Source organism: Lactuca virosa, chromosome 9 (genome assembly GCF_052849685.1).
Source record: "Lactuca virosa cultivar CGN04683 chromosome 9, Lactuca_virosa_CGN04683_v6, whole genome shotgun sequence".
Taxonomy (NCBI): Eukaryota; Viridiplantae; Streptophyta; class Magnoliopsida; order Asterales; family Asteraceae; genus Lactuca; species Lactuca virosa.
The window spans coordinates 222268233-222281508 of record NC_136434.1 but is presented as its reverse complement, the minus strand read 5'-3'; the positions used below and the strand labels follow the sequence as shown (position 1 = coordinate 222281508).

Below are 13276 nucleotides of genomic sequence, written 5' to 3'. Positions count from 1 at the left end.
ACAACCAGCGATACCTGCCACTGCCACATTCGAGCTGAAGGGACATATCCTCACTGCACTAAAGGATATTCCATTTTATGGGAAGGATCATGAGGATGCATTTAAGCATCTAGATGAAGTCAACGACATTGCTGACTATTTCAATGTCCCAAATGTTAACAGAGACACCATCTTACTAAGGATGCTACCAGTCACTTTCAAAGGAGCTGCAAAAGACTGGTTGAAAGCACTTCTTCCTGGTACAATTACTAATTGGGCTCAAATACGTGAGCAATTTCTAGATCAGTTTTGCCCACCTTCCAAGATAGCTAAACTCAAGAAGGCAATAGCCAACTTTGAGCAACAACCAGGGGAGTCATTATACGAAGCTTGGGAGCGCTACAAAGGGTTATTAAGGAATTGTCCTCAACATGACCTAAACATCCAACAAGAGATGTCTATTTTCTATGATGGAGTCAATGTTATGACAAGACAACTCCTTGACTCTCAAGGGCCATTGACAAAGAAGAATCCAAGGGAGGTCAAGGAGTTAATTGAAGAATTCGCAAGACACTCTCGAGAGTACCACAACCCAAGACAAGATGGAGTAAAAGGCAGTGGGGGTGCACAATCTGAAGAGATAGCTGCTATGATGGCGATGCTAAATACTATGGACCGGAGATTGACCCAAATGGACCAATCAATTCATGCAATAAGGGTTGGATGTGAAAGGTGTAGTGGGCCACACTTGACTAAGGATTGCCATTTGGATGAACATGGGAACAAGAAGGCTCAAGTTTGCTACTCAAGTGGGGACAAGTATGATGAAGACTGGAGAAAACCAAAGAAAGAGTGGCTGCCTTACGATGAGTACAAGAGGCAAAAAGAAGAAAAATATAAGCAGACAGGGCGAGGCTTCTATCAAAAAGAGCAACCACCAGCCGAAAAGAAAGTAGACTTGGAAAACATGTTGACCCGATTTATGGAAGCATCCGAGAGAAGACATGATGATACTGATGCAGTGCTAAAGGTGTTGGATTAGTGTCTAAGTCCATAACTATTTTGGTATGTACTTGACCCGATGGTGCATGGTCCTTTTGGGTTGCCTTCACCAAAGCAACTTGATAGGATGAATTATGGAGAAAGAGGATTAATTATGATTTATTGATATATTATATGAATAATATATTAAAGGAGAAATCATATTGTTTAATTAATATTGGTCAATAATTAATTAAGAATTAATTTTGTGGCTAAAAGAGATTAATTAAACTTAAGGGACTAGAACTATCAATTGTGTGATAGTTGAATATTGGGCTAATAGACTTCTTATTAGAGGGGTGGACGAATTCTATGGGGAAACCCATTAGAAATCGTCCAAGGGCTCTAAAGGAGGAGTCAATGGGTTGCTTAGGGCCTAAGCAGTCAAATTAGGGTTTCCTTGTTAGATAACCCTAATAGCCTCACTATTTAAGCACCCCTAGGGCACCAAAAACGTATCTATCTTATTCCTAAGGGTTTCTAGACGTTTTTGGGTGCCTCTCCTCTTCTCCTTCTTCATCCTCTTGCTCTTGGTGTTTGTGAGCCATTAGAGGAGTGACATTTGTGACTCTAAGCTTTTCAGAAGCCAATTACAACAAGGAATAGATTGTTATTGCTACATAACAATCAAGGTAAGATCTAAACCCTATTCTTATGTTTATATTGATTATCACATGCTAGATCTAGGGTTTATGGCTTTGGATGATTATTGCATGTTCATTAGACAAACTAGATCCAAAGCTTTAGGGTTTGCATGTACACCATAGGAATGTTGTAGTGCTCATAACCCATCAGTGGTATCGAAGCCTAGGGTTGTTTGTTTATGAATTTGATGCTTATTTGATCGAATATTGCCTGAAAATCGAATTTTTGAGGTTCTGACTGCTTGACTCGCCGAGTCACCTGGTGAACTCGCCGAGTTGGTTGTACTTGACGAGTCCAGGCCTGGACTCGACGAGTCAAAGGATCTGACATCTTATTTTCGCGATTTTCTTGCTGTTTTGGCTTGGGATACTTACCATAAACGTTTTTAATTAGTAAAATCCGATTTTTATTGATTTTGGGTGAATATCCTTGCCAAAATAGTAGATAATTACCAATTAATCGAATATGTGTTGCCTTATAAGATAATGTTTAATTATTTTAGTTATTTGGTGAATTATCTTGCAAGTAATTGGACTAGGTCAAAATTAGATAACCATAATTAATTGTTAATTGCCTTATTTGAATTGTTGATCTAGAATGTTCTTGATAAAGTTTGGAAAAGTTTCAATTTTCACCCTTTAGGTTTCATAGTTTTAAATTTCAACTTTAAAAGTTTTAGTTTTGAAATTTAAATAGTTAAACCCTAATATTTTGAAATGTTTCAAAGCTTGCCCTCAAGTTTTGGAATTTAAATTTTGATTAAAAGTTTGATTTTAAAATGTTAAATTCTAAAACCCTAGTTTTGAAAAAGTTCAAATTACACCCTTATGGTTTTATTAAGTTAATTAAAGATATAATTAAAAGAAAGTTAATAAATCCATTTTGATATGGTTTATATTTAATTTAAATTAAAAGTGTAATTTATAAAATTAAACCACCTAATATTTTAAAAGTGTAAAATACACCCTATACTATATATAACATTAAAAGTCTAATATTATATATGTATAACATAAACTGCTAGTCTTACCGTTAGTAGGTCTCATTCACGAAGCTGGTCTATAAGGGGTGTTTAAGGAAATTGCCTATAAAATGGTGATTGAATGGGTATCCACTCTTACCCACCGCAGTCTTGACTAGTGGAGGGTCGTTAGCCGAACGGGTAGGATAGGGCAAACCCCTCTCCTCATTAAAAGTATAATGAATAAAGTAACTAAATGTTTTTACTAAATTCCCAAATCTTAGTTACTTTAGGAAAAAGTAAAATCGATGCAATTCCATGGAATTACACTTTGTACCCTTGTCGAGACAATTAGTAGAGCGTGTGTGGTTAACCGGCACACTAAGTTGGGTTTGGCATTGGTAGCGAAGGATGACTCGATGTTTGTCATAGATCGATGGAGCGTGTGTGGTTAACCGGCACGTCGATTAGGTGATTGTAACATTGAGGGCAGCACGTACATTCGCATGGTTATTCACACCTTATTTGTGATCCTCGGCATCCCAATCACAAATGAAGGGCATAATCGAGATTAAACATGACATTGAAAAGTTCAATGAATCTCACCAGATCTAGGAGTTTCAATTCATTTAAAACTTAACCTTCTTTTCGTTTTTCATGGTGGAAATTGATAAATCGTCATTTACCTACCTTCAAATGTTCTGCGAGTTGGATTATGGCATCCCTCTTCCAATTTGTAGGATATTGTGTTGGGTCCTAGCCTTAATATCTCATTTGGGTGTTTTATTAAGGACTCAATCAACTAAACTTGAATTTTCTCCCCTTTCATAGATGTCAAAGTCTGGCAACTATGGTCTTCCTAAATCCGTTGGAAAATTTTTTCCACGTGAAGATGATGTTCCACGATTGTATTGTGGAAATGGAAATCATGCTTCATTTCCTCCACCTCCTCCAATAATTCTCCCTGACCCACGTGTTCGAAGACTTGAAAAGTTCAAGGTCACTCAAGCCCTATTGGCAATAAGGCACAAAGATGGAAAGTCTATGTGTGCACGCGTCTTAAATATGAAGTCACACATGGACAAGTTAAGGATGTTGGGTGTCGATCTCTCAAGGAAGTTGGTTGTTGACTTGGTTCTTCAGTCACTTCCCAAAACATATGGTAAGTTCGTTAGAGAGTACTATATGATGAACCATGACATGACTTATTTGCTTATTGCTGCTAAATCAGAAATGATTTGGTGCACCGGTCAGCAAATTTGTCTGGTAAATCAATATCCTAACCTTCTATGGGCAATGACAACATTGGAAGTCCAGAAAAGTTTTCTCTACGCAAGAGAAAAGCTGAGTCTGAGATAGTCCCGTGTACCATTCCATAAGAATCCATGTGTTTCTACTGCCAAAAGAAGGGGCATTGGTTACGAAGCTGCCCTGACTACCTGAGAGATCTAAGAGATGGGAGAGCCAAGATGTATGACTCTGCATCAGGTAAAATCCACTATCTAACTCTATTAAGTTCCTGTTTGGAGATTCTTAATACATGACGTGATAAGATTACATTTCGATGTTTTTGAAGGATCAAAGTAAGGAAATGAAGCTTAAAGGAAGGAGCGAGCTGAGTCTGATCGCAAAGAAATGGATTTTGATCGCATGATTCAAGGATCAGATATTAAAGCTACTACTTTAGAGTTAGGATAGATTGCTAAGTAATATTTACATAGTTTTCATTTGTAATCGCATCGTAAGGACAATATTTTTCCGCAATAAAATAAATTTTGATTTATCTTATTTATGTTTCCTTGCGATGGATTTTATGAAAATTGGTGTTTGAATGGTTCTATTGTTAGCAATATTGTGAATGGATTTGATTCTTAGTTATGTATTTATGGTAGTGTCGCAATTTTCTAAGTAAGGAAAGATTCCCTTCGCCCAAGTTTCAATTGGACAGAAGCCTGGAATCATATGATTTGAATCATGTGATGTATGGAAATCTTGGTACTTAGAAATTTTAAGGCCAACTCCTTGACAGAGAGTCAAGTGAAGGACTAGGAGATCGAGTTCACAATGTTGTGCACTGGTCAAGTCCACCATAAATAAAATGAGATTATTCTCCATGGTCTACTAAAAGTCTAGTAAATATGGTTATGCTTACAAGATTAAGTGTAATTCTGAATCATTGAAAAGTTTCAATGAATGGCAGAACGAATAAGAAGAATCAATTAGGCAGAAAGATAAAAATTTCTCCAATCTAAGAAGAAGGGAGAGTACTCTTGTATCATGTTTTATGATCGTCTTATGAACCATATTAAAATTCATCCTCTTAGGACACCTTAGTGCACTAGTATGGCTAAGAAGAGGAGTCAAGAATTGTCAAATGGGTTAAGTCAATAAGATAAATCATACTTCGTTCCAATATCAAGTCTTAGAGTCATACTCCAAGACTGTGAATTAAGTGACATAATCTTAAGTAGGAATGTTCTACATTAGCACATTTTGGTAAGTTGTGATGTCTTGGATAAGACAAAGATCAACTAGTACCAAATTGTGTGTAGGTTTGTCTTGATAAAGACACACACTGACTCTTAAATATTTGTTTTGTCAAAAATGTTTCTTGATAAGAGAATCTTATATGTCAAGAGGTCAGTAGGAGTCTAAAGATCTTGAAAAGTTTCAAGAACAAATCAAGAAGTAAACCTATTAAACACTAGCACACGACTTGAGGATTGTAACCTATCGTGTTGACAAAATTTTATTTCTGTGCCAATCCAGTTGAGTGATTATGCATATGAGTTGTACGAGTTCTCAATTGAATGCATAAGGGCAAACACCTTGATCAATGAAAGTACATTGACTGGCATAGGTGAGCTGCTAAATAACTTGGAAGCAATGGTGGGACCCTTGATGACAATAAATTAAGAATGAACAAGTTCTGTCCATAAGAGGTTGAATTTGTCACAAACATTATCTTACGATTAGGCTTATGACAAATTTGCATGGATAGGAACACATGCACCATAAAATCTAAGTGTCATAAGGTTTCTCTCCTTCATGAAAATGATTGTGAGGAAACGCTTTCACTAAGAGAGATTTTAAGGAGATAGAGATTATGTAAATTGCATTCTCAAATTCGATTATGATTACGGCATCCCTTTTCATAGTTCGAATTGTGAGATTTGGCAATTAGTTTGACAATCGAGACTTATTGCTATAAGTTCTGGAATTGTTTAGACACACATGTGAGTTGTCTAAAGTAAGGTGTATGAGTTTGAGATGCTTAGATAAAAGCTTACCAAAGCATATCGTATTAAAAACAATGAACTTTGGAAGTCAATAAGTATTGTTTTCTAGAAGTTTAGCTGGTTTCTGAATACGTGTCAAAGCTAGTGGGAGCATAAATGTTATACTAGTATGGATATAATCATCATGTTAGTGGGAGCATGATTATTATTGCAAGTTAGCAATATTAATTATAGAAAACAAAAGTTTCACTTTGCAAAGTTGCATAGGTTGAAAAGTTGTTTTGCTATAATTAAGGGAGAGAATGTTATACTTCGTTTCAAATCTAAAGGTTTAGATCGAGAAATTTTACTCAAATTTAGTCAAAAAGATATATGGATGTTATGTTGAAAGGATTCAACGTAAGAGAATTCTATATATGGAAATATTTGTTGCGTTCTCACACTCGATTATGATTACGGCATCCCTTTTCATAGTTCGAATCGTGAGAACATGGCAAATAGAAATATTATAGCTAAAGACTGGTAAAGAATCATGTCATTGTAATATTCGACCGTTCTAAAATTTTCCGAATGCCTAGGGAATTAAGAGGGAAAGAGGACTAGAATCGGATTTGACTGAATTAGTTAAACAACTGTCAAGGATAATCTAAAGTTTGCCAAGGATTGGTCGCTTGTGAACAATTGGAAGTATAGTAATGGAAGGATCATATTGACATTATTATTATTAGATATGATTCTATTAATAATGAGTTGTCATATGGCAAATATGGAAATGTTTCCTTATTGGGAGTTGGACGTTAAGAGTTTATGTGTAGATTAGAAAAACTTTTATGCAAGAAGGATGTTCAAAGGAATGTACTTTGAATGTGAGACTTCATGTCTATGGAATTGTCTTGTAACAATCTCCAATAGAGCATTTTGTAATTTCATTGGCCGAGTCTTGGTGACTTTTGTGCCATGACATTACAAAAGGACTGTTGCATAAAGTGTTAGAATCTAACATATTCTATAAGTGGCAAGAATTTGGTATTCTTACACTTGTGGTAAGGATTGGGAATTGTAAAATGAATGTGATTGAAAATGTTATTCAATTATACTATTTCACAGAGCAAGGACCATAAATAAACATAGTGTGCATGCTAAGAGCATGGGACAATTGTCGTTATAATTCAAGTAAGAAGTTGATTACCCGAAACAACAAATAATGAGTAATCAATATGGTGATTAAATAAAAGTGTTTTATTTATACTCAAAAGTTTGGGGCCATATAAGATTAGTATTATTCTTGTGTTTCAATTTGCATGTTTTGACTTCCTAAATAATTGAGTTATTTGAGAATAATCGAATTATTTGATCGTTCCACAGTCACTCATATTTTGGGAGTAGGTATGAAAGAAGATTGTCATGAATTGGTGTGTAGATTGTCTAAAGTGTATTAGACATAGCAGAAGTTTGCTACAATGTTCATGAGTGCTTACGAATATGATTTGAGCATTGGATTAAACCAACGCTCACTTGGATCGCTTCATAGATTTTATCACGAGTGATTGGTGAGACGATAATATATTATATTCTTAAAACCGAGATGTGTGAGTTGTATCTTGCGAGTCGGTTATACATTGATAATATGTAAACGCACCAGTAACTTGGTGTTATAAAACGTATTGTTGTGTGTGATTCGGTGAGTGAGTACAAGCGAGCATTGAGTCGAAGTTTATCCGTTCCTTTTACCCAATGTGGGATAAAATCGATATCTGTGGGCCCCTCGATGATTTAGTGATGACAAAGGAAAGTGCTCGGCCGGGCCAGGACTAATTTGATTTGTTCAATTAGTCAGTTGTCATAAATCAGAAATCGGGAAACGACACATAGACTGAGAGAATGATTTCAATCCATGTCTCACGTCTATATAATATCTAGAATGGAGGAATATATGATCCCTTGTCTAAAGGACGCGTTTCTGATAAGATCAGAGTTGACAGCGGCTTTTGAAAGCTACGATTGCTGATCAGGATCTGAAGTCATACACAGAATCGTTATTAGACTTATCCAAGTGGGAGACTGTTGGATTAGTGTCTAAGTCCATAACTATTTTGGTATGTACTTGACCCGATGGTGCATGGTCCTTTTGGGTTGCCTTCACCAAAGCAACTTGATAGGATGAATTATGGAGAGAGAGGATTAATTATGATTTATTGATATATTATATGAATAATATATTAAAGGAGAAATCATATTGTTTAATTAATATTGGTCAATAATTAATTAAGAATTAATTTTGTGGCTAAAAGAGATTAATTAAACTTAAGGGACTAGAACTATCAATTGTGTGATAGTTGAATATTGGGCTAATGGACTTCTTATTAGAGGGGTGGACAAATTCTATGGGGAAACCCATTAGAAATCGTCCAAGGGCTCTAAAGGAGGAGTCCATGGGTTGCTTAGGGCCTAAGCAGTCAAATTAGGGTTTCCTTGTTAGATAACCCTAATAGCCTCACTATTTAAGCACCCCTAGGGCACCAAAAACGTATCTATCTTATTCCTAAGGGTTTCTAGACGTTTTTGGGTGCCTCTCCTCTTCTCCTTCTTCATCCTCTTGCTCTTGGTGTTTGTGAGCCATTAGAGGAGTGACATTTGTGACTCTAAGCTTTTCAGAAGCCAATTACAACAACGAATAGATTGTTATTGCTACATAACAATCAAGGTAAGATCTAAACCCTATTCTTATGTTTATATTGATTATCACATGCTAGATCTAGGGTTTATGGCTTTGGATGATTATTGCATGTTCATTAGACAAACTAGATCCAAAGCTTTAGGGTTTGCATGTACACCATAGGAATGTTGTAGTGCTCATAACCCATCAAAAGGAACACATGAACATGATGAAAGAACAACACAAAATGTTGATTGACCAGCAAGCTTCATTAAAGAATCATCAAGCATCAATCAATAATCTAGAAGTCCAAGTCGGTCAACTCACTACTTTGGTGACTAATAAATTATCTTCACAACTTACCAAAAAGAAAGCTCAACCTCATGTTATGGCTATTGATACTGAAGAAGAGGCAATCTCTGAATTTTTGGAGGCATTAGAAGTGGAACCAACGCAGCCCGATCCAAAGCCGAAGAAGCCGAAACTAGAAAATGAAGAATCTGCTGGAATACCCAGTTCACGTCGGGAGCCCGCTATGCTCACGATGTGGACCCAGTCTGAACAGAAAAATATCATATCTGTTCCAGCTTATAATCCACCTTTGCCATTCCCGTCCCGAGCTATTCTTAGTCCACTGGAAAGGGAACATCTGGAGTTTATTCAACAAATAAAGGGTATTCCTATTAATACTCCTTTTGTTGATTCACTTTCAAAAATTCCAGAATACGCGAAGTTCCTACAAGATTTAATAGGTACTCGACATGAGTTAAAGAAAAATTCTAAGGTCATTCTTAGTGAACAAAGCTCAAGAGTTGTATTGGGAGAGTTACCTAAGAAGATGGGAGATCCCGGACGCCTCACTCTTCCATGTGAATTTGGTAACCATTTGAAGACTTATGCTTTAGCCGATTCCGGGGCTATCATAAATTTGATGCCTTTTTCGTTCTACCAAAAGCTAAATATTCAGAAAATGAAGGCAACAAAAATGACCATCCACATGGCCAATCGTTCGGTGACGCATCCAAGAGGAATTATAGAAGACATCCTTGTTAAAATTGGGAAGTTTGTTTTCCCAGTTGATTTTGTAATTATGGATATGAAAGAGGATGCAAATATCCCAATCATTCTTGGTCGCCCTTTACTAAATACTGTTGGCGCTCTAGTTGATTTTCGTGAATCTAAGCTTACATTGAGGGTTGGTGATGATAAGGAAGATTTTGGAATACAAGATGGATTTCAAGGATATGATGTTAAAGGTGAAGTGTTCAACATTGATGAAGATGATGATGAGCTTGAAGAATTAGAGAAGCTTATGGAAGAAGAAATCAAAACAATTCAACAAGTCAAACGCACCAAACCAAGAGCATCCGTTCCGTTTTTCGTTGAAGTCATTGCCTATACAAAACCAACATCTTTGATAAGTGAGGAAAGTGATGAAATGTCGAGTGATGAAGAAGAAGTTACATCAAAGGTGACAAGTCCAGTGGTGAAGGAAGAAAAGGATACTATGGAGCTTAAATGTGAAGACAATTTAGAGACTAAAGGGATAAAACGCAAGCTCGATGGAGACGAAGTCAAGGCTAAAAAGGAGAATTCTAAAAAGGCGTATATTCATCGAGTTCAAGCTTACAAGAGACGTTTCAAGGAGCAAAAGATTCAGGTGGTGGACTCTTCTGATGATTCAACGTAGGAGGCATGGAGTCCAGCTCAAGACTCCTAAAAAAGAAGCGCTTCTCGGGAGGCAACCCGAGTTTGGTTTACGTTTTTTTTCTTTTCTTTTTAGTTTTTGCGTTTTTAGTTTTAGGGAAATCGATCATATCATCCAAATCACTTTAAACATAACATAACACTGAGTGTGGGGTCCCTAAAAATTAAGTGGTAATAATTAAAAATTCTAGTTAATAGACAAATCTGGGGTTTATAATTAATGATTAGACAGTATTCACGACGTGAATCATTATGATTCACGACGTGAGTCCAGGTTGAAACGGACAATATTAGTCTAGCCCACTCCATGTTGCAGTCCTATATAATTAAATGGCCCAATTCTATAGCCCAGATCGGACTCACGACGTGAACATGTAACAATTCACGACGTGAATTTTGAACAGCACGGGACCACAGCTTAAAGACAAAACCCATTTGACCTAGTTCATTTCTTTATCTCCCACGAAGTGAATGTGTTCTCTCTGGTCCCCATTTTTGCAATTGCGGCCGACATTCCTCCCATTTTCTTCCTGTGCTTACGTGATTCACCATTTTAGGTAATTTGACCATCCTTTTATTGTTTATTGCTAATTTATTTACTAGATTTAGGGGTTAGGGTCTGCATTCCACTTGATATTAAAAATCGATACCCTAAACTTATGAATTTCTTGCTGCATGTGTTTGTAATGAGTTTGAAATCGCCCTAGGAGTAAACCCCATTGATATTGTTGGCCCGATTTGATTTCTGCCTTGACCGATTCTGACTTCGATTACGAACTCACGATGTGAATTCGTAGGAACTCACGACGTGAATCCTGAGCACTTGCAGTTTCAGATTCTGTTTAATACTAATCTTTTGGGATGTTTTTGTTGGTTTTCTCTTATGTTTATTTTTGCAGAAATGGCTCCCAGAAGAGAAGTTCCGACAGGGGTGGCACATTTGCACCCATTTTATGCTTTTCCAACCACCTTGCCACGAGACATTTTCACACGTTGCAACAACAGGCTAGGGTGGTTGTACAACATGGAATTTGATGTTGCCCCTACAATCAATTGGGCAAGGTTGAGGGAGGTCAGAATCTTTGATAGGCTGTCTCCATTTCTCATAAAAATATTTTTGGGAAATGGGTTTTCGTTCACTTGCAAGGGTTGGCTTAATCTATTCGGTATCCAAGAAAGGGTATATAAGGAATTGTGTGTGGAATTCTTTGCAACGGTGGTATTCCATGAGAATGTCCACGGCCCTACATTCCCGCAAGCCTTAGTTTTTAGACTTGGGGGTGAATATTGTGACATCCCCATTTTCACGGCCAGAAAAGACCGATTTTGTTTATGCTTTGTTTAAAAATCAGAGTAACATTTTAAATAAAAGTGTTGCGGAATTTGTTCCCAAAATAAATTATGATAAAGATTTATCAAAGCATTTCCGTAGAAATGTATTTCATTAAAAACCTCGGGATGTCATGTTCGATACAGATCAAAAGCATAAACAGTACAATATAAGCCTTACTACATTTATTCATATCTATAGGCCTATATCCGTAATCTCTCATCCCAAACATCATATCTATGCTCGTGCGCCACTACCTGTAATACAAGAAACTGAGTGGGTCAGGCTTGGGAGCCTGGTGAGCACATAGGGTTTTCAACCCACAATAAATAAGTTTATTAATTTCCTCAACCAACAATAACCCGATTACCCGTTCCCGTTATCCTCACATTACGTCCCTAAAACACCTATCATAAGGGACCTAGCCTAAGGATCAACATCGGGATGGACACTACTGCCAAGGGGTTTCCTCGGCAATAAATGTCCTAAAGGCAACCATGAGTGGATGGAGTACACCGGTGAACACATCGTTCACAAACACCTACAGGTTGCGAGCCTGCTAGCGTTCCACTGGACTGTCTAGAAGAGTCCGTGGTCGTCATCCATACTCCGCTAGATGACAGAATCAACAACAACAACATCGAGGCCTCTCATCATTTTATCACACATCGTCTTATTACATATACCCATGTTTTACCCCAACATTTTCGTAGATATAAAATATATATACAGTTTAAATTATTTAAAACATGTATAAAAATCTTTCATCAGCATAGGCAGCAAGTATTCAGATAATATGCACACATAACACGTAATTAATATAAAATACTTCATATCTATGTGTAAGATGAAAGTAACTATGCACTCACTTGATAAGGTGATGATTCTGCCCTTGAACAACGCTTTGTTATCTCAAAAACAATTATCCCTCGATAAAACAGCGAGTTTTTCTTAAAACCGGGCTTCTTGCGAGCAGAGCTTCAGCTTGAATGGATAGAGAGAGTATAGAGAGTGAAAGAATGGGTTGAAGGTGTGAAGAATGAGTCAGCCCCGAGCCTCAATTTATAGTGCTCTGGGTGCTCCACTAGTGCTCCACTACCTGCTTAGTGCTCCACTACCCGCTCCACTAATTGCTTAGTGCTCCACTACTTTCATTTAGAATCTGTCGGCTAATTCTCGACCGATCTTAAATTTAACAGTAGGAGGAGATTAGACTGCTAAATGACTGCGAAGAATTCGTAACTCCTTCATACGGACTCCGTTTTCGTCTGTCTTTTTACCGTTGAGTTCCTATTAATGAGATCTTCAACTCTCATTTAGGTCGCGTAAGCCAAAAACCGCTCGAACTAAAATTCGAGTTTCGGGCTGTACACTGCTAAGCCGAAACTTTGAAAAATCATAACTTCCTCATATGAAGTCAGATTTGGGCGTTCTTTTTATGGATTTTCTTGGTTTAACATATACTACAACTTTGGTTTAGATCACTAAGGCTAAAAGTCGCTCCATCGTAAATTCACTATTTACGCTTCCCGGTGCCGTGCCGGTTCCGTCGCGAAACTTCGACGGGTCATAACTTTTTCGTTATAAATCGGATTTCGGCGTTCTTTATATCCCCGGAATCCTTGTTTCAACCACTACAACTTTATGTAAAGATATCAGACTTATTTCACACTTTAATTTTGACGCTTATTTTTATTCTTTATTAATTATACATTTAT

The 13276-nt window shown here is 37.0% G+C and overlaps 1 non-coding gene across 1 annotated transcript; it reads right to left on the bottom strand.

Moving 5' to 3' along the window:
• Window positions 1-310: 310 nt before the first annotated feature.
• LOC145141610 (small nucleolar RNA R71) lies at window positions 311-417 on the bottom strand. Its single transcript, XR_013722804.1, has one exon. It is a non-coding gene; the product is annotated as a small nucleolar RNA R71 (small nucleolar RNA).
• Between the last annotated feature and the right edge of the window lie 12859 nt (window positions 418-13276).